Consider the following 25,343-nt stretch of genomic DNA (forward strand, 5'->3'; position numbering starts at 1 on the left):
TCTATGAAATGAAGGATTCTAATTATTTTACTCCAATGAACAAGTGCGAACATCTGCTATTGGTCCAGTGCTGCTATAAAATGTAATTTTATTGAATTTCTTCTATGAGTCCAGAGAGGAATTGGTGCCCTTTTTGCAAAATCTTGTATATTCCTCTGGCATTATTCTTGCTGCAGCACACTTTGCTCATTTTTGAGTCCCCAGACTAAAAAACAATGCTCACTTGCTTCTCAGATGTTTGGGCACTGCCTTTTTAGGGAGCCAGCAGGCCTTGCAGGTTTTTGACAATGTAGAGTGTGTATTGTAAAGTCTGTAAACCTTATTAATAAAAATAACTTGGCTTGCTGTGAAATTTTGGAGGAGTAAAACATTATCATTACTTGAACCATTTTACTTTTACTTTTCACAAAGTAGAGGTACTCCTCTCAGAGGATGTCTCTCTTATCCAGACTCATTTGTTGTGGTTTTTGTGTTGCAGTCAGTGCAAAATGCAAAAATTGCTATCTATTCATCTCAGTCTCTTTGTCACACTTGTCACCTGCTTTTAATTTCCCCCTAGGAAGTCCCTTCCTATCCCCATTGTATGGCTCTAATTTTAATAATCCCAGTCCTTCCAGAGCTCTTTCCCCAAAGAAATATTTCACTGTACACACCACTTAGAATGCTGATATTTCTTGTTAGTATGCAGCATTGGGTTAGCTCCTCTAGATAACCTTGATAAATTAAAAATTGGCTTATCAATATTCAATCAACCTAGCTCATTTATCCAAATGTCTGATTTCCTTTCTGTCAGAGCTGAGCTAAAAAGGCACTGCAAAAATAAATGGAATTAAAATTGCATATTTTTCTTTGAAACAAAAATTAAAAATCAGTCTTCTGCTAATGTCACCCTAAATGCACTGGTTTATCAACAGTGAAATAACATGCAGTGGCAGATATGACATAAAAAATTGTTAGTTTTCAGTAGACACTTGTTCTTTGAATACCTGAACATCTAATCAAGACTTTATTAGGAAAATTTGGGAAAGCTGGGCTTGTTCTGTCCTGTTCTTTGTATAACTATTGACTCTTGCTAATTCTACATATTTTTTTTTAATTTGTAGAGGTTTATATGTTCCAGGGGGCTGGGAGGTAGTTGGGAGGAGCATCCCATGGTCTTATCTTCTAGCATAATGACAGCAGCATAATTTTCCAAATCAGATCTCCCTTCATGTTTCATTGCCTTTGCAGTTTAGAAATCCTCAAATACCCTTTTGTGTTTGCACCACTGCTATTCAGTAGTTCCCTGTAATTGTCCCACTCAGCTGCTTTCACTGCCTGGTACCTCGTGTCTTTTGCCCTTCATCTTGGTTTTGCAATATAGAATATCAGGTATTCCAGGGAAATGACAATGTTTTTCCAACTTGATATCAAAAAGCTGGCAGTGTATGGTGTGAAAGGACAGGCTCCCAGGAATTCACCAGGCCAAGCTTTTCAAAAGCCCCAGTGGTCTGGAGGACCTGCACTGCGATGCAATAAATAAATCTGATTGTCAGTGGGCACATGGGCAGCAGCATTGTCACTGAAGGGGCCTCTCACTCCTCTCTGCTTGAGAAAGGCTTGATTTGATGTCCTGGAAGGGACCCTGAAGCTCCTGGGTGTCCTATGATATGTTCCTAAAAACATTGATGTGCTCGTTTTCTCAATGGCTTCTGAAAACAGTCAGCACTCAGTCGACAGAAGGGAAACAGAGGCCAAGCTTTCATCACAACATATAGACCCTGTTAATTTATGTATAGTGTGAACCCTGAAGGCTCTAATTCACCCAGTCAAAGTTTCCTGGGGGTTTATCAGCTAGGTTCGTTCTCTATTGTGGCAGCTGTGCTGGAAATAGAGGTTTTCAACAATTCTTTGACTTGCTTATATTCAATGACCCCTACTTCTGTGGTGAAAATATGTTCCCTTTTTGGGGGGCTTCTTTTGGGGTTGTTTTGTTTTGGTTTGTGTTTTTTAGGGGGGGGGGGGGGGGAGGTCTTATCCGTGTTCCAAGTCAGAAGTGCATTTTGCTGAGCTCTGCATATTGTACTAAAGTTAATCTACATAGGTTTTACATTAAGACAGTTAAAATTTTCTCTGCCAGATTAAAAAAATGAAGGTCAAGCAATTTCTCTTTGAATTAATTTGTGCAAAATATTTAAACAAAATCCTGTGGGTTGAAAACCTTAAATTTAAAGTACTACTTTAAATGGAAAATTAAAACTCAGTATTTTAAAATTAAGTAAGATGACTTCTGATTAAAGATTTGAGCATTCACCTTGTTTTAAAAGCTCCGGACAGTTGTAGGTAATCTTAAAGGAACCAAAGAAAGTGCTTCAGACAGTGTATGTGTACTGCAGAGAAAAAAATACAGGGGGAATGCAGCCAAGGAACTGCTGTTCAAAGATCGTATGTCTTCATGTTGTTGTCATCTTTTACATTAGATGAATATTTGTGTGTGTCTCCTAGTGGGACTGGCAGTGCATTTTTCAAAAGTGAGCAATTGCAAAGCATATATCAAAGGTATATATGTATATAATATAAAAGTATCAAAGGTGCTATTTGATATCATCAAAATCTTGCTCTACAGGTTTTGCTACCATCTGTGGAGAAATGGAACCTAGAAATGACCTTATGATATGGTTTTGCATCAATAACTTCTTTCTACCTTGGTCCAACCACACTTTTGCCCTGGATTAAAGCTTCCAATTTGAATTCTATAAAACAATGTCCATTTTTGTTATTGAAACAGTGCAGAGGAGCAGTGCTATCCTGCTGCTGGTGCTGGTGTTCACCAAAAGGGTTTTTAGAAGGAGGAAGAAAAATTGTGCCCATTTCAGTTAATTATCTATGTTTAGAATATCTGGTGCTTCTTTAAAGCATGAGCCCTACAAGTTTTGCACAATTAATATGTACAGGCTCAGTATATCAGACTTCTCAGCTATGTCATTCCTGCAAGAGTGCAGAGTTTACATCCTTGGAGATGTGTGGTTGTAAGATGTTTCATGTCCTCTGCTTGGTGTAATTAATTTCCTGCCACTGCAAGAGATGTGGGGTTTTTTTCTGTAGGGTTTGGAATCATGGAGTCAGATGGAATCAATGGAAACACCTGAAATGGATAACAGCTGAGAAGTGGGCGCAACCTGGGATGCTACACAGAGGATGGAAGTCAAAGACTGCTTTAAAGGTAAACAATACTTTGTTGTTTGCATTATAAAAGATAAAAAATAAAAAAAAAAATCATCAGTAACAGAAGCTTGAAATATGCAGACTGGAACAGAACTGATATACAGATTCAGTGGGTAGGAAACTTTGGTAACCACAGTAACAGCAGGCAGCTTCAGCCTTTTGAGTTATTCATCCTTGCAACAGGAATTCAATAGAGCAGTGGTGGAATCTTTGCTTGTCCTTTGGAAAAGTCAAAACAGACCCCAAGGATGATTATGAGGAAACACTGGGTCTGAATTTTAATAATAAACAAAATTTTAGTAGAGAACCATAAGTTTCCACACAGTTACTGTCTCGTATGTACCTGGTCAAATGGCTTCCCAAGGAAGAACTGAGCGAATAAACTCTTTCTTTTAATTTTGCAGTTTGTTAGTTTGGCTCTGTGAATTGCAGATTTTCATGATACTATAATGAAAGCTGTGCTATTTATGTACTTCCTTTTAAACAGTGGTTGGGTTTCATAGTAATTCATATTTTGAAGTCAGCCTTAAAATCTGCACTTCTGTTGTTTTATCAGGAATGGACTTCTGAGGCATGGAGTAGTGGCTTAGCCTGTGAAACCCAAGAGACTGTCAGTGGCAAAATCCACAATGAGAGAATACTCTTCTCTTTCTCATGTCCTTTGCACAGAATTCAGGGTGCAAGTATCAGGGTGGTGGAGGGAGAGAAAAATTATGAAAAATTCTTTTTAGCCCTCTATGCACTGGACTTCTGTCCTGGAACTAGACTACAATAATACCTTGAAAAATGGGCTTGACCCTTGATGAGGATGTTTACTAATGAATATAGAGCCAAGCACAAGTTTGGAATAAAATAAGGAAATATTAAGTTTTGTTTACCTTTGTTCTCAGAAGTTTTCTTTTTATGATCACAAAGATATGGTTGCACAAAAAAGCAATTTCTGGCCAGTTATCCAAAATGCATTCCCAGGCACATCTGGGGATGCACTAAGGCTGCTGGGAAATGACCTGGTCACCTCCAGAGTGGGATGGCAGTGGTGCTCCTGGCCTTCTCCTGTATCTCAGATTTCACACTGTGTCTCTCCTTGCAGAGTCCCACTCTCCCTCAGAAGAGGCTTGCCCAGCAGGAGTGGATTTCTTGGGGCAGTTTGGCAGGATCTCTGCAGCCCTGCCAGCTGGGCTGGCTGCTGAGGCACTGAGGTTGGAGAGCCCAGTGTGTATCTTGGAACCCTGGAACCCCCTGGGGCATCCACTGGGCTGCACAGTCTGAGTAAACTGGGCTGCCACTCTGTGTGCACAGTCTGAGTAAACCCTCAAAAATACAAACTTTTAAAATACTAACAGGAAAATAGTGAAAATCCTCTTTGGACAATTAAAACACTACACCAATGATGGTGGCCAGCCAGTGCTAGAAAAGATTGTTGGTGACTTTTATTTTAAAACAATAAATCTAATGACTTCTTGCTAGGATGAGAAAAACATTTCTTTGCCTTAATGTTGTATTATGCATATTTTTCCACTTTAATGACAAGTTTAGCCAAAAAACATCTATAGTTAGTTCCAGCTTTACAAGTATAAATCCATATGCTAGTTACCCTTTAGAAAATAGCCATTTGTGTTAAATTCATCAAGAATTTCTCATTAAAAACCGAGAACACACGAATTAGTTTGACAGGGAAGAACTGCTGGAGCATTTCCTTGGATTTGGCTCTGAGTGTTCCCAGCCTTTGTCTTCACTGCAAGTGTTGCTGTCAGCTATTTCACCCAGCCTAGCCACAGGCTTGGAGCCCTGAGTGATTTGATTAACAGATGATGAATTATGAGAACCTGAACTGTGGCTTGTGGTTGAAGTCCCACTGCATTAGTACTTTCATTCTCAGCTGAGTTTGAATATTATGCCACAGACCCCATTGGGTTGGCTTGGTCAGACTTGAAGCATACATTAAAATGAAGTCTGAGGTATCAGTGATTGGATGGGAGCTCGTCTATAGAAAATATAGATGTGTACAGCTTTTGCTATACTGCAGTGAAAGAAGGCTGAATAAAGATGTGAGTAAGCAGCTCACCAAAAATGTTCACAAAGCTGATGACAGATTCTGCTTGTGAGGCTGAAGCTTTTTCATTATGGGGTGCCAGAGTAACCCTGAAACAAGATGGTGCTTTACTTCTTACCTGTTGACACTAGAAAAATCTCCCCAAAAATCGTCAAGTGCTTTTTCTTCTCAAAGCACACACACTGAAAGGAGAGGTGAAGGTGATAAAGGAGAATGCTAAAATATGAATAGAAGTTATAATTATAGCAGCCACTATTCTGTTAAAGCAGAGTTCTCTGTATTAGCATGAAATTCTAAGCTCTCTTCAAGAGCTGCAATGCTGAGACTAATTTATTGTTAGCCTTGTTGTAAAATGCTTTAGATCATGAGTTTAATTATTTGATTAACTGAGTTGTCCTCATGTTCAGTCATCCAAAATTTAGGTATTGAACTACCTACTATATTTGTCAGTATGTCTTCATGACAAATTCAATTCTTTTTTTTAGGTAAGTGTGCAAAGAGTTAAAAAAACCTTATAATATGGAACAAATCAAATACTCTCTTATGTGTTTTTCTCACCTGGCTAAATTTCATTAGCACAGCTAAAACACATTATTCTGCACACTTTCCTCCAAAATTTAAATGAATCAAGTAAGGCTTTATTATTACTCCTTGGTTCATTATCACCCAGGCTCAATTTGATCCAGTCACAAGTGATGGGCAGGATAAGCTAAAAAAGAAGATATGCACAAAGAAAGAAATTATGATATTGCCAGAAATGCATTAAAAATGCTTGTTGGAACACATAGAAATAAATTATGTTACAAAGAATATTATGCTTCCCAACCTGTGGATATGGCATTAAGCTCCTACTTTGTTTCCAAGTCTATTTATAGTTACTAGATTATGTGAAATCCTTATGAAATTGTTTAGTACCCATGGTTACCAAACACGTTTCACAAACTAACACAATTCTAATGCTGTGATATATCAGCAAGTTTTTTTTCTCTTTTCCTAGCAGTAGGTTTCTGGTAGAAATCCTCAGAGGTATAGATAATAAAATGCAAAAAAAATTTCCTGCTGTATTTAACATTATGGTTTCTGCATGGCTTTACTTTCAGCATGGCATTGTGGCACTTCAGGAGCATAAATAGTCTTGGCCTGCCTTGTATTCCAATGAAATGTGTAACTCTTCAGGACATGCTGTTTCTAAAGAGTTGACAGCTGAAAAGCCTTCATCTAAATCTAAACAGCACCTAAACCACATAAAACTTCCTTTTTACTGTCCTTTTCTGTTACAAATGTAAACAGAGAGCGGCAAGAGTTGCAGCTGTAATAATTTTGGTGTTAGAGATCCTGTGATATTTTCTTATTGTGGTAGGATTCACACATTTTTTTAATGCTTTGTTCTTTTCAACTGATGGTTCAGGAAACGTGTGAAATTGAGGCAGGGTTGCTCTGTCTTACAGGTTCTCTGTGATATAAATATAGGGCTATTCACCAAAGACTTTTACAGCTATGAATGATACCCTGTGAAGGGAAGAAAGCTGGCACAACTGACATAATACAGTGAAACTAAAGCTATTTTTCACCTCTGTGATTTTTTTTCCTCCTTTTTAATGTGTTAAGCCTTTCTTTTATTTTTGTCCCTCTCCTATTTTGACACCTCTGATATGTATCTCACATACAAGAATTGTGTGGCGCCAATGAGCTGTAACAGAAAAAAAATAATATTTGCAAACTCCCTTATTTACTCTTTTGCTGTTTTCCTCTAAAGATCCCTCCATAGGGAAGCCAAGATGACACCCATATGTGCCAGTAATTAGCAGGTACAGGCTGATTGCCATCAGAAGCGGGTAATGTTTCGGCACTAATGGGCCATTACAACGAGAGGGCATTGTAGTCTCAGCAGTTCTGTAGTGCACTAATTTCATCCTGGGCGTTTTCTGCTCTTCTCGCTGACAGCAGCTTGAAATACAATCGCAGCTAACCCAGGTAATCCACCTGATGGAAATCTGCTCACTAAGGAAAAACAGTGGGGAAAAGGAAGCACTTGGAGTAGCCTTAGTATTTCAGAAAGATGTTAAATCATTTAAGGCTTGTATAGTTTCTCACTCCACTCATGCTACTTGCTTGTTAAATAAAAACTTCCAGGAATCGGTTCAAATCACAGGAGAGCTACAAAACTGATGTTTGTATCCATTCCTGTGAACTGTTTATTGTATTGTTGCAATTCATCTCCTCCTTCGGATCTGTGTGTTGGCTGATCAACACAATAGTTGAAAACGTATGTGAAATGTAGAATGCATGTGAAATGCCAATTGCTCAAAGTAGATTTTGGAAGGGGGGGAAGTAAATAATTCTCATGGAGCTTTATTTGCAGAACACAGATCAGAGCTGCATTTTAACATTCTCTCATAAGCAGTACACAGGGATTGGTAGGTGCAGTGGTTTTACTTTTCAGAGGATAAAAGTAAAAATTCTGTTCTGTTCTGTGCTGCCATTAGTGACTGGGAGACTGAAGTAAGCAGAGGATCATTGCTGGTTCTGGGTCTGGCTTGACTGTTTTCAGAGCCTGCCAGATGCTGAGCCTCACCTGCAGCAGCAGCAGCTCCTCCTCCACCTTGTAGCCTGGGGCTTGGACCCAGGAGAGTTATTCTGCAGGGGCTTGTGCAGAGCACCTTCCCATCAGGGGATGACTAAACAATGTGAGTTGCTTAGGAAGGCAGAGACTGTTTATGTCCTGCAAAACACATTATACTTGGGATTAAGAGAATTTTCCTGACTCTTTTTAGCCTGCCTCCAGAGCTTAAACAAACTTGGCATACGTAGTTGGACCATGGAAAATCTGCCTGTGGGAGGAAGATATCAGATATCTTGAGATACAGGATGCCAACAGCTGTGAGCCTCACTCTTCATTTTATTTCTGCCTCGGGAACAGGCCGTGCAAGCAGACCAAAAGTTGGCAGTGTGGAATGACTAAGCAGAAAACAGGCAGCTGCTCAGAAAGTGAAAGTGGGGATGTCCAAATTACTGTGTGGCTGCACTGCATTCCTCACCTGGCCGTGGAGGAGCTCTAACACGAGATACCTGATGCCATGATCAAGGAATTAGCACCCACTAAGGGTGGCAAGGGATCTGTGGCCAGGGTGTGGTGGGCAGGAGGGGCTGGCTCCCTCCCCTCTTCCTCAGTTGTAATTGCTCTTTGTTACCTCCTCCTTAAGGACCGTTTCTTCTTGAACTCCAAGTTATCCAAATCTGGAATGTGTTTGTGCAAATGCTTAGATTCTGTAAATCCAGGACCGAACTAAGGTGACAGTATTTGTGATCTGAGCCTCAGAATAGTGTAGACAGTCTGATCTCAGCATCTGCTGTGTGAGATAATTGGTGTGTCTTGGCTGTGTGTCTGGTGTTAGGCTGAGCAGAAAGATGAACACACTGTGCAGATTAAGGTTAAGCCAAGAACAACATTTCTGTGAATGTCGCTGGAAGTGAGTTCGTTTCACAGCATGGTCTTGCAAATGTGATGTCTCCCCATGAACCATTTGCTCGCTTTCTTCCGGATACTCTGGAGTTCCACATAGTTTTGTTTCTTTTGTGATTTATGAGGAAAAATATCTGTCACTCTGTTTACAGCCTCTAGACACTATTCTAAATGTCACCATCATCTGAACCATGTGAGATCACCCCCACTGTGTACTTACATGGCCAGACTCTCTTAGAAAGCATTATTGGATCTGTATGCCTAAAATTTGGCACCACAAGTGTGAATAAACCTATACCTACAATCACAGAGCTGTAGAAGGAACAGCAGGAAAAACAGATACTCAAGAAAACAGATATTTCATTGGAAGAGAAGTGAACAATGTCCACTTTGAACATGAGGTATTTGATTTATAGTGATTTATGGTTTAAAATCCATGTGCTTTCACTGCTTCTTGCAGGTGAAAATAAGTCATTGATGTGAAAGGCCTATCTGTGGGCTCTCAGCTGTGCTATTAGAACAGAAGCAGTGTCTATGTTCATGTGCAAAAGTGATCACAGGAAACATCTCTTTAATTGTAAGAGTTTTTTTGATGTCACTTCCTCTTTTGTGAATTGTGGCTGACCGTGTCCAGACACTCGTGAAAGCCAGTACACTTTCAAGCAATTTTACCAGAATTTTGAAGCCAAACATATTGGAGGCTCAGTTGACTTCATTTTGCCTTGGCACAAACACTGAGATAACTGTGATTAGAACTGAACATTTTAGTTTCAGATTTCCCTGTTCTGCAGAAGGAAGAACACCTATCTTACTGTGATGTTAGCAATTCTTAAAATCATTCTAGAGATGTTTGTGCTCAGATGTAATTTCTTCTGTGGTAACTGAGTTTTTGTGAATTACTTGCAAACCTCTCTGAAGCTCTTGAACCTCTTTTCTTATTTTCTGGAGGGGTTATTCTTCCTCCTTCTTTCTCTTCTCTTTTTATCTTTTATGGTTCTCCTGCCAAAGGGAAGTTCATTTTAAAGTCACATTTTTCAGCCATGTACTGAGGAGGATGAATCCCAAAATACTGACTAGTTTTAATTCACTCTCCACATTTTTACAGGGATCACTGCAAAGCCTGTGTACGGCAAAGGAGACTTTGCATCAGCTCTAACAGATTTCAGCTTGAGAAAACATTGCATTTTCCAGTGAAATGCTGTGTCTCCATCCTCTTTTTTTTTCCTCACTCTTCGGTCTTTAAATTTATTTTTTTAAAGGTTTTGTTTTGTTTTGTTTTTGTTGTTGTTTTTTTAATCTGGATGCTCTCTGCTTCACTTTTCTCCCTATTTTGTTTTTTCCTAAGTGGGAAATTTGGGATTTGATCCCAGTAGAGAGGAGGTTCAAGATGATATTTTAGGAGCAGAATATGGCTGAGCTGCTCATTAGCTACAGTGAGTACATTCATCTCTTATTAAATATTCCCATATTCAAAGTGAAAATGTTAGTTTCACTTTAGAAGATGCCGTTCACACTTATGTAACTTCATTGTCTAATAAGGAAAAAAAAAAAAGACCTGGAAACTCGCTTTTTCATACTTGACAGTATGAGAAGCAGCTTCACACTGTAAATCATACTGCATAATACTGCAATTTCACACTATAAATCTGTAAATCATAAATTATAAATAGAGCCTATAGCTACATGCCTGTGTGCCGTGATCACATTTTTCTAAGTTTTTCCTATAGTAGTTTAAGTCTTCTTTTAGAGTTTCTCCTACTGGCACTGCAGGCTGGTGATTTGGTAGAAGGCTCTCTTCTTTCTGGTGTAAACATTGAGGTGCCACAGCTCAGGGGCCAAAGCAGAGCTGTGCAAGTGAGCTGTGCTCACAGGAGGTGGAACAGTGGTCTGTGGATGCTGATCTTGGCCTGTAAGCCTTGCAGGGTTCACTCAGTTGCTTAATTTTCTGCCTTTTGCAGGATTTTCAGTTTGAGGACTGTGCAGGCCATACCACCACGTGGCCATACTCACCTCACTGAAGTCTTGAAGCCTCTGTGTGCAGCGGAGCGTGATCTTCAATACCCTCAGCAAACTGTGTGAGCTCCTCCCAGAGCAGAAGTGATTTGCTTTCCAGACATGAAAATGCAAGGTTAGTAGTGGCAGAACAGGAGAACTATGAAAAAGTACCAACAATGCAGGTGCACAGCAATAAAACCTGAGCAAATAGACAGGGTTTTATTTCAGTTCTGATGGCACTGTTCATTTCTCTTCACCTGCCACAATACACTAAGGACATATATCTCTTACTAATCTTTAACCACATATAATTAAGGTTAGATTGGGTTCATCATTGATATAAACAAATCAAGCTCACTGTCACAGTGAATATAGTGAAGGTGCCAAAACTTCTATGGGCTAGAATCCATACTGGGAGAGTTGTGGAAAGTAATGGTAATGGATTATGACTAAGAGCAATTAACAGTAAGACAATTCCCTATATCATGAGTGTCTCACATGAAATCACTAGGTGAAATTAAGTTTACTTTGAAATAAGCAGGAGGAATTGTTTTGGCTTTAATGGTAGTGCACTTCACCACTTAATTTCTACAGCATTTGAAATCAAAAGAGAAGACAAAGAATACGAAGTTTTTCCTATTTTGTTTACTAAAGCTGTCCCTCAGACATCACTGACCAGCAGGTATCTCTTGGAAGGACCGTGGATGCAGGTGCACTGCAGGTTTGTGCCTCAGTCTTTAGTGCTCTCTGCAAACAGTGGTTTAATGTTCTCCAAGTTCACATCTTTTTCTGCAAATGCACTCTTTTCTTTTTGAAGCTTGTTGCAGTAAGAAGGCTTCACTTCAATTATAGTGAGCTATGATGTAGTTCCTAATGAATGTGAAAGGCATCAACATATCAGACACAGAGGCTGCCTGTAAAAAGCCAGGCAAGTGTCAAACAGGTCCCTCTTTAAGACTTCAGGAGATTATATGGTGCTGTAGAAGCCCACTGTGCAATTACTTCGCTTTCATTGTCACAGATGGCTACTGAAATCATTCTGTCTGATAGTGTTTGATGAAGCATTTAACATTTTGAATCACAGTAGTCTAATACAACTCAGAATGAATCTTGAATATTTTAACTGGATTAAATGTCTGAGAATTTTTCTGTCTCAATGTGCCACGTTTTTCTACTTTAAGAAAACCTCAGGCATTTAAAGTTATAGTATTAAAAATGCTGTTTGCTTCTGAAGATGCTATAGAATGATGAAAAGAATCCCACCTTTCCTTGGTAGCTTTGGTTGTTCCTTTCTCATCATAAAGTATGTATTAGCTCTTTCAGACAGCTGAACAGTCCCATTGTCCTGGGCACAGAATAGAATAAAATCACTGGCAATCACTTTACCATTGTGTTTGGAGATTAAAGGACAGGACCTGACAAATGAAGCAGACCTTGAATCAGAAGAAGAGGTAGTAGCATCAGATAATGCAGCTAAACAGTATGTCTAGCACAGATTAGCTCTGAATGAATTCTTGGCCAGTCATTCCTCTGGCAACCTATTTGCCAAGGAAAGGTCTTGATTTATCTTGCAGGTAGTATTGATCTTTATTTCTAGTTCTGAATAGTATTATTTTGTATTCAGTTTTAATTAATATTCGTCATGGTCTTGTAAGCTTCCAGGAATGCTCAAGGAGCATATGCAGTGCTTATAATCCAGAAAATTACCTGGATGCTTATTTCTGTGGTTTTTCTCCTTACTCCCATCCTGCCACCTGAATAACCTCCTCCTGGCAGCACATATTTTTATCAGTTTTCTAATGTTAAAAGCAGTGTGCAAGGATTTATGGGAAGGTCTTGGGATGACTCAACTCTTGGCTGCTGTCTCGGCAGCAGAAGGCTGTGGTTTCCATTTCCACCTCATGTACTAGGCTCACACCCAACGCTTGGCACTGCCTTTTGGTGACAGGGGGTGTTTCGCTGAGGAAGATGTCATCCTGAGCATGACATGATGAACTCAGAGCTATTGTTCCTCCATCTGGAAATGGAAACCCCAAGGAATATTTCAGACAGTGCAGGAGCTTAGCTTAGGGCATGGCCAAACGTTCCCAAAATCATTGCTGTGGCAATTCATATGTGAGATGTTCAGTACATGAGAACCCTGTTTCTGCCTGAAGAGTTTTTGCAGCATCACTGTCTATATTGTTTCCATCGGTGCACAGCATCTGTTGTGCCATTTGTAAAACACTCAGATTTCTATTAGCACAGCAGATATTTTTCTTCTCTTCAAGTGGCAGGAGCTGGAACAAGTCAGCTTTGCTGCTGCTTCTTCCCACCTCTGCAGAGGTGTATCCTTCCTCTTGCTGTAGGGAGAAAGTCACTTGTGGCAGTCAGTGTGTGGCACCACTGGAGCACTGAACTGTGTCTGCCAATGGAAATACTACAGCTGATTCCATATTTTTTGGTGACAAGGAGACAGAAATTCTTTAATTATGGTCAATGATGGAGGCTGGAACAAGGGGCCAATATTGACAGTTTATTGTCTTTAGTAAAGGAGATTGATGTACCTAGGGAAAATGGAACATTTTTGGCTCATTATGATATTCTGCTTTCAATCTGAATTAAAAAAATATTTACCTTTCTGTTATCTGTGTCTGACTCCCTGTTACCCCAGATTTTCTGCACTACTCTATAACCTTATATTTCTGCTTGTTTCCTTCTTCCCCTCGTCAGAGAAAGAAAGAAGGAAAGAAAGAAATCTTTCAAGTACTTTTTCCCTTTTCCTTTGGTTTGAAAAACATGGAAAATGCTTGTGTAAGAACTGTGATAATAGCCAAAGACCAGACTACAGCCCTGTGTTTTCATGCTTTTCCAGGGAAGATGGTGATGATTATGAACTGATCCAGTCACAGCCCATTAACGAGCTTGTTCTCACACAGAGACCTGATAGCAGATTTCAGACAGATTTGGGGTTAGACACACACAAAGAAAATGCTTCTGTTTGTTCTATTCTCTTTAGGCTGGATGCCACAATGTGAAGCACCAGCCTCGCTGCTCTCAGTGGTGAATTTGCCTCCCTTCACCACAAATCTAATCTTAAAGAGCAATTAAAAATGCATTATAAAAGCATCTTATGATGTCCTGTTTTCCCTAGGCAGGGGATACCAGGATCCTACCAAGGATACCATCATGTTCTAAAGCCCTGATACTCACAAACCTCTCTGTGGTCACTTTGGAGAGCTGAATGTTCCTCTCTGTCTGAGCTCAGAAATAACTCTTGATGGAATTTGGTAGAAAAATTGTTCTGAAAAGAATTTAAAGGCGAGAATAAATATATTGCTTGGTACCATGACAAATACCTAGCATCTTTGAGGTGGTATGAATGCGCAAGTAAATTGGTTTGCAATTCTCATGACACAAAAGTAAGTTGAAAACTGTAAATAAAATTTGTCTTGCAGATCACAGAAATAAGAGAGCATACAAGAGAGTCTGATATGTGAACAAAGTTGCTTATAAAATAGACTCCTCTCATGGAATTTAAGCAGTTTTTTTCTTTAACAAAAAAATATGGCAGTTAGATGCTCTGCCAAAGTTTTAGCGGCTTAAAACTCCAAGATCTCTACAGAAATCTGGAAAGGAGCCATTTTGGAACATGATTTTTATCAACAGGGATTAGAAGGAATGATCAAAACAAATCTGAAGTTTTAATAAACAATCAAGTTTCCATCTTCACTGCTTAGATTCCTATTTCCCTCTTATGGAGGTAGTACTAAATTGCAGGTAGCAGGTGGGATTCTGGTTCTTCATGAGACTTTAATATCACTTCAGATATATATTTATAATTTATAGCAGGTCTCATGAATTCAAATGAGACATCACAGTCCACAGATAAAACTGCAATAACAGTTATACAGATTTTAGAAAATAGCCAACCCCAGGTGTTGACTCATGAATATTTATACACATCAGTCATCAAGGAAGGAAAATACAATTTGGACCCCATCCTATTCCAAAAAAAAAATAGATAAAAAGCCACCCAATACTAGAAACACTCATTTAAAAGACACCTGAGAAAAAAACCAACAATTTTTCCCCATTTCCATGTGTATCCCCAAAAATAGGGTGAGGGAGAGAGATCATAAAATGAAAATATGTTTTTTCTTTTTTTACTTGTTGAGATGGTGGTTATTTTTCCTCAGTTTGGAATATATTCTTATCTAAATGCATGTTAGCAAAGCTATTTTTCTCATACAAATTTTTTTAATTGTGTAACAATGTTTGAGTTGAAGCATATATTCTTTGCATGATAAATTTCATGAATAAAAGCAATCTCTGTGACACCTGTGAAAGGCAATACATACATAAAAACAATTTCAAGTCAGTAAAGATCTTATTTATACAGCTGGAATACAGCCAAAGAGTTTTTCTCACGTAAAAAAAACATTCATTCAAATTGGGAAAGTTTCTATTCCAAAAAATTCTATTTAGAGTGTCGTAGGGAAGAAAAACCAAAAAAACAAGTCTGGAACAGAAATGAGATAAATACAAATACCTGGTAACATATGAGCTGTAGGTCAGATTCTGACTTTATTTGCCTTTGTACATACTTGAATATTTCCATTAAGTTACCTTGTAAAAGATGTATTTCATGGCACTGAGACCAGGATCATGCACATGAATGCCTGACAGAGCAGAAGAGATGGTTTGACAGATCAGGAAAATAGGACCAAACCTAGACTTTATATATATATAAAGCTTAGATTTTCACTCTTCCCTCAATTCTATGTTTTCCTTCTGAAAACAAAACTCCATGATCCAGGGAGACAGTCAAAAAGGAAGAGAAAATGCTTGTGGCAATAAAAATAATGTAAATAAATGTTCAGGAAACAGGATCAGTTGTTCAGAAAGATCCAAATCTGTTCTTTTTTACCTAGTGACCATGGATGATGGGGGAAGTCGTGCATTCTGTTCCATTTCCCAGGAGTCTGACATTGTCCTGCACTGACAGGTAAGGTTTTACCTCATGACAATCAGCCTGGGAAGTCTTCACTGTGTTCCAGGCTGAAGAATTTTACTGAATTTCAGGGTAGTGTATACAAAGTACTGTATACAGTAGTCAGTAAGAGTAAAAAACAGTAGGTTCTCATCTGTTTATTTCAACATGACAGTTCTCTGGCACTGGAGAACAAAAAAAAGTTGATTTCATGAGGTGAGAGGAGTAGAGCTGTGCACTCAGAACTCTTTATGTGTTCAGTAGCTTTTAGCTTTCTAATTTGTGTCAACTTCCAAATCTGGCTACAGTTCCAGAAACAATATTACTTGAATAAAACACATAAATAGTTTTTTGTAAATATGGCAGAAGTAATATCTCAGTTCACAGTGTCTTGTCTTGAACACTTAACATATGAGAGTTCTTTAATAGCCTTTACGTATTTGTGATGAAGACTATGAATCCCAGAAGATTTACAGAAAACACTTAAGGATATTATTCCATTAGTGTTCATTTTAAAATATTTCACACTTAATTAGGTAACAGAAACAATGTCTGATTTTGTCAGTTTAAATTTTAAGCTGGGTATAGTCACAGTGAAAAACTAATGCTTTGATGGAAAAAGAATTATCTTGGGAATTATTTGTCATACACAATAGGACCAAAAACAATTGTTAAAGTTTTGATTTAAAGGATATACAAGAGGACATAAATAAAAATTCTTTCATGTGCAGGATCAAATGAGAATGTTAAGTAGGCTGCCCATCTGGCTACCTTGTAGGCAATTTTGTAATTTTTTTCATTTATTTTCATTACCTATAGTCTTTTTAACACAGAATAAAGTTCTTTTGCTGAGCATAGTGTTGCATGGGAAGGGGGAAATGTGCAAGTGCCACATGACAAATGTCATTACTTTATTCACTGCAGCTGTGTAAGGAAGGGCAACCAGTTTTCCTCATGTGGTGTCCAGACTAAAAATCAGGTACAGGTGACTCGACATCGATCCCACACTTGAGAAGGGATTGATATCAGTGGGAACAAGTGGCATAGAGGAGTAGAGGAATTAGGTTGTCTGCTTGTATCCTAAGACCATGAGGGATCCTCATCTGTCTCTGGATATCAAGGTTAAAAAAAAAGCAGGCAATGGCAAGCACTATGGGGTGTCTTTACATCTCTAGCGAATGTATTTTGTATCTGCTTAGTCACTGTGACTGCTAACAGAAAGTCTGCAGTATCTAGGGAAACAGCTTAGTGCATATTAATTTCTTGGAATTGCCCAAATTAAAATAGAAAGTACAGTCAGCTTTCTATGGACTCAAACAATTAAGGGAAATTTAAATAGATTAAACACATCTGCCTGTACTTAAGCAGAAAAGGGATTAGGAATTAAATGTAACAACATAACCCTTGTTCAGCTATATGTCAGGCACAGTTTGGAGCTCTGTGTTCCGTAATGATTAAAATTCATAGAAGTATTGCTAAGAGAGGGAAGACATTTTAATTCATATCTTCTAATTAATTAACAACTAAATCTGACATAAAGACAGCATAAGAGAAGGAAAGGCTCTGAGTCATCTGATACCCTGGCGCTTTGTTGCCATAAGGAACACCATCTTCAGTTACAGTTTCATGACTCTGCACTGCTCCAGCTGAGAATTCACAGTGCACAAGGCTTGTATGGAACCTAGTGAAACTTGGTTCCCAAAATGAAATGGGGATGACAGGATGCGTACCACACTCAGATGAGCGACTCAGATGTAAAATAGTGCTTCAGAGAGACCACAATGTTCTCTGTGAAAATCTATTTGAAATGTACCAGCAGTACATTTAATCAAAACAGTGGTGCTGGAGGCTGCCGTGTGCTCTGGCCACAGAGCAGCGATGCACTAATGAGGACAAGCTCTGCACTGTCCCCAGCAATGTGCTTGAACTCTGACACTCAACTGGAACCAAGTGGATCTGGAAAAAATTTCTTTGCATCAGCGGCAAAACTGTGTTTGAGGGAACATCGGTGAGGGCAGGACTGCAGTGTGGGTGTTTCATGACTTTAGTCTGTATTGTTGAGGTTAGAAAGCACGGCGTGATTTGGAGATGAGAAATCAAAGTATTAGCAAGCTGAGGGAGAAATCCCAGTATTTTTTTACTGTATTAGTAAACCTGGCAGCGTTTAAATTGTCAACAGGAATGACATTATATCTATAACATAAGTATAACCGTTCGTGAGTGGGAAGCAGGTGGCACGCAGACAATTCATCCCTAGTCAGCCCCGTTGCTCCTGGCCCAGACAGGAGTGTCCCGCTGGCTTCTCCCGCAGCTCCTCACAGCGCCTCTTCCAGCCGGGAGCGGCCCCGGCATCGCCCGGCCTCCCAGAACAACAACCTGCGGGGGCCAGCAGGTGCAGGCTGCTGCTCCGGGCGGAGATTGCGGTGGCCGAGGTGATGGATGGATGGACGGACGGACGGATGGACGGGTGTCAGGAGAAGCGCGGGGCTGCCGCTCCCCCTCGCGGCCGCAGCCCGGCGGCTCCGTGGCCTGCGAGCGGCTCCTGCTCTCTCACAGCGGCTCCTGCTCCCTCACAGCCCGCTGTCCCCTGCTCCCTCACAGCGGCTCCTGCTCCCTCACAGCGGCTCCTGCTCCCTCACAGCCCGCTGCTCCTGCTCCCTCACAGCGGTTCCTGCTCCCTCACAGCGGCTCCTGCTCTCACAGCGGCTCCTGCTCCCTCCCAGCCCGCTGCTCCTGCTCCCTCACAGCGGCTCCTGCTCCCTCACAGCCCGCTGCCCCCTGCTCCCTCACAGCGGCTCCTGCTCCCTCACAGCGGCTCCTGCTCCCTCCCAGCCCGCTGTCCCTGCTCCCTCACAGCGGCTCCTGCTCGCTCCCAGCCCGCTGCTCCCTGCTCCCTCACAGCGGCTCCTGCTCCCTCCCAGCCCGCTGCCCCCCGTCCTGCCCGATGGCAGCAGCAGCAGGAGGCACGGAGAAAATCGAGCTTTGCGAGGCCCGAATGCAGGAATTCGCCCTCATTCGTGCTGAGTTAACACTCTGAAAAGCTTAATTATCGCCCGGTCACGTTCAGGGGATGCTTCAGCTTCAGCCCAGCAGCTTAGCTGTGCTTCCCTCCTCATCTTCCACCACTGCTGACTCGTGCTTTAGGATGTCTGCGAAGTGTTTTGACGGCATTGATCTGTTTTGATCCCACCTATGTTAATTGTTCTTCCAGCGCCTTAACAGGCACACAGAAGGGATTTCAGAATCAGTCATCCACAGTCCTTTGATGGAGATTGTTAGTACATGTGCATATCCAATTTTGGATGCCATGGCATTCAGATATCCTTCCCTTCAGTTTTATGGATTTTCAGCTTGTGAGTTTTTCAGTTTAACCAATGGCTTTTATTAAATACATGTTGGATTTTGGAAGTATATAAAAAAATGCAGCGAATCCAAGAGTGTTGTGTGATAAGTGTGGTAAAAAAGTTTATTGTCAAAATCTTAATCTGATCAGGCTGTTGTTGCTTCGTACGCTATTTAAATAAGTATTTAAATTCAAGGGGCAATTAGATATTCCTGAGAAAAACGAAACAAAAGCACCTCATAAGCGGATCAGAAATTCATGTTAATTTAGTGTGCATTCCTGTCTGTACTTTAAGTCCTCAAGGGGAAACTATGAGATAATTTGATTTAAAGGGGGAAAAGTGACAGATACATAATTTTTGTGTTTCATATTAAACGTGTCCCAGGAGAGCATGGCATCCTGCAAAAGCCTATGGGAAAGTAGAGGGAGGAAAATTACAGAAAAATATGGGCAATACCCCAAGAGAGTATATATGAAGAAACAGTGGAAAATAAAGGCAAGTTAAAGAAAAACACACAAAAAAAAAAGGTTTAGGTGACCTAAATTGCTGTCACCAACTGGTGTTTTGGATACTCTATATGTACAAATTTTAAGTTTTACATATCTTTCTGCTCATTTATCCAGTTTTGACATGAACCGTACTTGTAAATGAGTTTTTTAAAAATATAATAACTTACATTTGTTTTATGGATTTAATCTTCTCCTTCTCTTTCCACAGTGACCTGGAGCTATACTTTAAATGTCCCTGTCTCCAAGATACAAAATGCTATCTTGATATTTCTTCTGCCCACGGTCATCTCTGCATGCCAGTTAGAAACCACAGAAGCACCATAAAGACAAGTTTTACAGAAAAATAGTATATTAGGTGTGGAGGAAGGCACAAAACCACTGCCAGGATGTAAATATTTCCCTCTAGAGCTGTTCAGGAGTTCTGGTGATGGAGGTGATTCAAGGTGAGCAGTTGAGAGATTCCTTCTGAGCTATAGCAGATCCTCTCACTTTTACCACTGCTCTGATTTTCTGTCTACACCACATGAATGTATGTTTGTACATACAGTACTACATGTAGTACTGAACACAACTGAAGGGAGAAATAGTTTCCAGAGAATTTTAGGTAATTGTCTATAGCAAGAAAGCAAGAAAATTAAGTTATTTAGGATGAATGTCATACTGTACTATTACTATGTTGTTTTTAAACAGAGTATTTTTATTCCTTAGTTGTCTTTTGAAACTGTACAGAGTGTTCTTGGTGAAAAATCAAGGATGATTAAGAGAACAGATCAAAGCAAGCATCTTTTTTCCAGAATGAAGTCATCCACAGTCCTTTGATAGAGATTGTTAGTACATGTGCATATCCAATTTTGGATGCCATGGCATTCAGATATCCTTCCCTTCAGTTTTATGGGTTTTCAGTTTGTGAGTTTTTCAGTTTAACTAATGGCTTTTATTAAATACAACGCACTAAATAATAGAAGATGTCTTTGTTATCTAGATGGCTAGAAAAATGCCTAAACTTTAGCAGCAGTATCATTTCTCTCCCTACCTATCTCAAATTCAATTAAAATTCTATCCTTGTGATATGTAAGAATCTATAATAATTTCATTATAGTAATTTAAACTACAATTGCTTTAATGTTATGTAATTCAGATGCATCTAATAAAGACAGTTTGAGTTAGAAATTTTGGGTTTTGATATTGGAAGTAATGAACACTAAACTGTAGAAGTTTTTTTCATGTTATTTATATGACCATGTAATACTGTGTTAGATTGATATCATTTGAACTGTGCTTAGAATTTTGTAACTTAACGCTTAATATATAATTAACTATTTTTTTTGAATCTTCATAGTCACAGAAACTTGTGTTTAAGTTTTTATTTTCTCTGATAGCAAAAAAAATGAGAGCAAATATTAAGGTAGATCCTGTATTTATGATGAGAGAGCTAATACTTTCATCAACTTCATTTTCTGCTCTATAATTTTCAGTAAAAGACAGGTCTATAAACTCATGATAATCTAACAAATTTGTTGCTTTAGAAATGCTCAGGAACCAGGGAAAATGATATGCTTTGATTTTGGAGACTGCAATTACCAAACATCTATCTCATTCCAAATGGAGACTGGGAGGAGAATGTAGAAAACAAAGAACCACTTAAAAACTGAGCATGTTTTGTCCGTGTTTAAATAAACACAGAGTATTAAGAAGTTATTAAGGTAATTCCTACGAGAAGGGTAAGTAATCTGGCCTTTTTGGCTTCTGCTAACTTGCATGCCCCCGGTAGGACTTGACACAGAACATGAAAAGTACATGAGAGGTCTCCACTGACAGCTCAGTCTCCAGTAACTCAGTGCAGACACCCACTGCCTTTTAGTGAGCACAATTTTTTCAGCCAGAAAATTCTCCATAACAATAATGTCAGAGCAGATCTGTTTGGCTTGGGTTCCACTGAGTGAATATAATTCATATTTTTCCATAATTAGTTTCCCTACGTAGCAGGTTGTTGGTTTGTGTCGGGTTTTAACAAATGTCATTCTGATCCACTTGCAGCTCCTTACATTTGAGCTTCTGGAACGCTGATGCTGGGATACATCAGGCACATTTTGGTTTCTCCCTGTAGCACCAAGCAGCTCATGCAGTTGTTACTGCTGGGCAGTCACTGCCCTTCCTCAGGGCATCTGGAGGCTCCAGGCAGGAGCATTCTGCTGTGCCCAGGGAGAAGTGAGGATGTTGGCACCACGTGCTCCATCAGTGTTAAGATGAAGCGAGCAGGCAGCATTGCATTAAAGGCAAGAGATCCTCTCCTGCCTGCCTCAGCTGCCTCTCTAAATTCTCCCTGATGTTTGGCCAAATTATTTGGATCCATTCACCCTTCTACACTGATTTTTTTTTCCCCCAAGATTTCTGGTTTTTTATGAAGCACATAACTATGGCCATTTAACTTCAGAGCACTGTGGGAATTTACAGAGAATGAACCAATGTGGGTTTTTTTTATTTTGTGTTTAGAAAATTGTTTAAATTTTTAAAATAATACTGTGAGCTTCTGGTTATTAGTCACAATTTTTTAATGCCTAAGAGAGAAAATGATGACCTGATTTGGGTACCTAAAGGAAATATTAGTGTCTAGAAGCATAGGTACATAGCTAGACATGTGGCCAATGAGCCACATATTTTAGATGAGTACTGCATTTTATGCTAATTATTTGCACAGTTATTAATTTCATCAGAGACTAATTAACCAATATCTTCAGATAACTTATGCTCAGTGTTCCTGCTACCACTAGGTTAGATTTCTTGTCAGGAGATTGATTGTTATGCTTTTTTATGAAAAAAAAAAATACCATAAAAAAGAACCCTACATAATGTAATCACAGGTGCTGAGGTCAAACACCTGCAATATGACAGAGAAAGGAAGAGATCTGATATCTTTATTAGAAAGAAATAATTGTCTTGTTTACTTTCAAGGTAGATAATTTATTCATGACATGAAACTTACGGAGTCCAGTAGTGACTTGTTTCTTTTCTTAGTCAAGTACAAATTTGATTTGATTTTAAATATATATTTTTTTATGCAAAATGGCAACAGACATTGTAACAAATATTCCAGCATCATACAGTTTTGTAGCCCAAAGTCTTTGAACCTATTTTTGACATTAACTTATAATATGTTCTTTTTTCCACTGGAGGAATTAGAGGGTTCAGGATGACCAATTGTCATCTGGGATGTCTCATTGAAAAGTAAAAGAAAATTATGAGATTTTAACTTAATAGCCTGAAATAATTGTGGGGTCCACTGTGGTAAATCAGCTCCTGCCTTCTGATTCTGTTGGAAAGGAATTGTACTTGAGAAGGTTTGTAACATACCACAGCTCCCCTTCTGAGGATGACCCCACCCAGCTGATGCATAGCATGCAGTTTTGGGAAAAAAGCTGATTGTAACACGTTCGAGTAGCCTGGTACAGACAGCTGCCATGGTAGATTTTACCGCTCTAAAGGGACAAAAACATCACAGTTCCTTCATCCATGTGCCTTGTAATCTTAGTGTTTATATATATATAGCTGTAGCACGTGTGTATCTTCTCATTATCACCATTCACTTATACCACTGCTACCTCTTATGCTCTGTGAGGTTTTTATCCTCTATAAGCCTTTTATTCTCTCTGTGACTTTCCAAATGTACTTCACAATGCTTTGAAGATTAATCCTATAATTAAAGGACATAGTTAAATAATAAAATTCTGGCTTGCTTATACTGAAGAGACATGTACAATCATCAACCATTAAATTGCATCTAAAAGCATATTTCACTCAAAGAAACAAAGTACCAGCAAATATTTTCAAAAGAAGGATTTAAAGCTGCTGATTCATGGCACACCACCTAAGCATGTTATCTTATAGTATGCTTTGTCTGGAATACACTTCATTTAAGATGTAATGTTTAATTCATCTCTTCTCTTTCCATATGACAATAGAAATACCTTTCTTTCTTATTGAACAAAAAAGGCTTCATTTTCCCAGTACATCAAGGTGAGAAACCACAATTGATTCATGAGGCAGTGATATGTGCTAAAAATATCCTAAATATCCTTTAGATATCAAAATCTAAATATCTTGCAGCGCAAATTACTCCAATCTCTATTTGATGCATTGTCTGCCTATAGACAAGCAGGTCATAGGCTCTTTCAAGTCCCGTTTGTTCAGTTACCAATTTGCTCTGATACCTGCCTTTATTTGAGGAAGTTGTCCCACATCCCCTGCCATAACAAAGTCATCCTGCTGGCTGAGCAATAATAGACTAAGCAATCCAGCCCACTGCCAGAAATCAGCAAGGCACAGATGGAAGTTACAGTCATCAGATGTTTGAGCAGCAGAATACCCTGCTTCTCCTCATTTGTATTGAAGTGTTTCACCTGGGGGATGATTTTATCCACTTGATCTTTCAGTTTTGTCTTGAAATGGAAGCCTGTTGATGACTTTTTATGGTTAATGATCCAATAAAGTTCACTAGGACTCTCCTTAACTTGCAGCCATGGGAAAAGAAATGACGTGTTAAGCTCAAATTTATTATTTTTTTTCTTCTTCTTTTAAACCTTGAGGGTGGAATGGACTGAATCATAACAAATGTTTCGCTGACCACCCAAATACCTGTAGGAAGTATGACCTTGCAGAGTAACTGAGTAGTACATGTCATTTTGATTAAAGTCAGCAATATCATATGCATTATTTAAAAAAGGTTGAACAAAATACTGTAATGTACCAACTCTGTACAGTCTGTATAGTGTAAGGGAGAATTCTGGGCAAATGCAGGGGAGGGAAAAGAAACAGTGGAAAAGGTTTGTTTGATGGGAAGGGTTTTATTGAGTCTGAGGCCTTGATTGGAGAAGGAGAGATCAAGAGTTTATAAGCTGTGGGAGGTAAAGCTGGTCAGTGACCCAAGGATTATAGGCCCTGCCCAAAAGGTCTTGGCCTCAATATAGCTCAGAGAGCCAGCATTGCTGAGGTATTTCAGTCATATAAACTGTCCTGTACAGATATCTCTCTCTTTCTTTCTCATTTTCTGCCTGGAAGAAAAAGCACTATTTTAGTTTCCCTGTGTGATCTTTTTGCTTTTGCCAGTTGCTGCTGTAGAGGAAAATAAAGAATTGAAAACAGAGTCCTTTCTATGGAACAGGTAGCAACAATCCTGTAATCTCTATCTGAAATCTGTTGGTGACTGTAAATAGAAATTGGGTGGTCTTTCTTTTAGCGTTTAGGGAAAGGTGCTGGACCGACAAGATTAACTCTTGGTACTTGTGTTTGTCCCCCTGGGTTTCTCCTAAAACAATTCTTGTTGCCATAAACTCAGCTTTCTCACTTCCTAATTACATCTTTTAGTAAGGTCAGGTTGTAGTCTGTTTTTTTATCTGGAAAGCTATAGAATTAAGATTTCTTAAAGGCTGTCAGAGACTGAAAAATATAGAAACAGTTCCAGTGGGAAACATTTGACAAGAGGCGTGTTAAAGTCAATTCTAAGGGTCAACCCTTGTGATATCCCAGGGTAATGAGATTCCACCAAAGCCTAAGCCTTCTAGCAACTTAATGGCCATATGCATTTCTATATATTAATATATATACATATATGTCCATAATTTATTTTTATTTAATCTTTGTGCATCTTTAAAACAGTGTGAAGGGAAGGTGGGGGGACAGGCAAGGGATTGCCCTATTCAACCCCAGTCTAGTCCATATTTTATACAGAAGGAGGGTAGTAACAAAAGGACTATTTTAAATGACAGTAACGAGCCCACACCAATAGAAGTACATTGAGGGGAATTTT

General features: G+C 39.3%; 1 protein-coding gene and 1 long non-coding RNA gene across 3 annotated transcripts in view; one reads left to right on the forward strand and one right to left on the reverse strand.

Moving 5' to 3' along the window:
* Positions 1–6,836: 6,836 nt before the first annotated feature.
* On the reverse strand, positions 6,837–18,259 carry LOC111931020 (uncharacterized). The gene is made up of 6 exons (XR_015290210.1): positions 15,247–18,259; positions 13,908–13,998; positions 11,979–12,130; positions 11,392–11,585; positions 10,731–10,825; positions 6,837–9,719 (listed from the first exon to the last, which is right to left on the reverse strand). It is a non-coding gene; the product is annotated as an uncharacterized LOC111931020 (long non-coding RNA).
* LOC111931016 (pulmonary surfactant-associated protein A-like) overlaps positions 18,004–25,343 on the forward strand; it is a 48,413-nt gene continuing 41,073 nt past the window's right edge. The window contains exons 1-3 of one of the 2 annotated variants that reach the window (XM_086901170.1): positions 18,004–19,040; positions 19,749–19,983; positions 21,067–21,243. The gene's annotated coding sequence lies outside the window, so the exon portion shown is untranslated. Of the gene's footprint in view, positions 19,041–19,748; positions 19,984–21,066; positions 21,244–25,343 lie in introns of those variants that run through there. The other variant, XR_015290208.1, reaches the window with a different exon arrangement.

This window comes from Cyanistes caeruleus, chromosome 8, assembly GCF_971803275.1.
Source record: "Cyanistes caeruleus chromosome 8, bCyaCae1.hap1.1, whole genome shotgun sequence".
Classification (NCBI taxonomy): Eukaryota; Metazoa; Chordata; class Aves; order Passeriformes; family Paridae; genus Cyanistes; species Cyanistes caeruleus.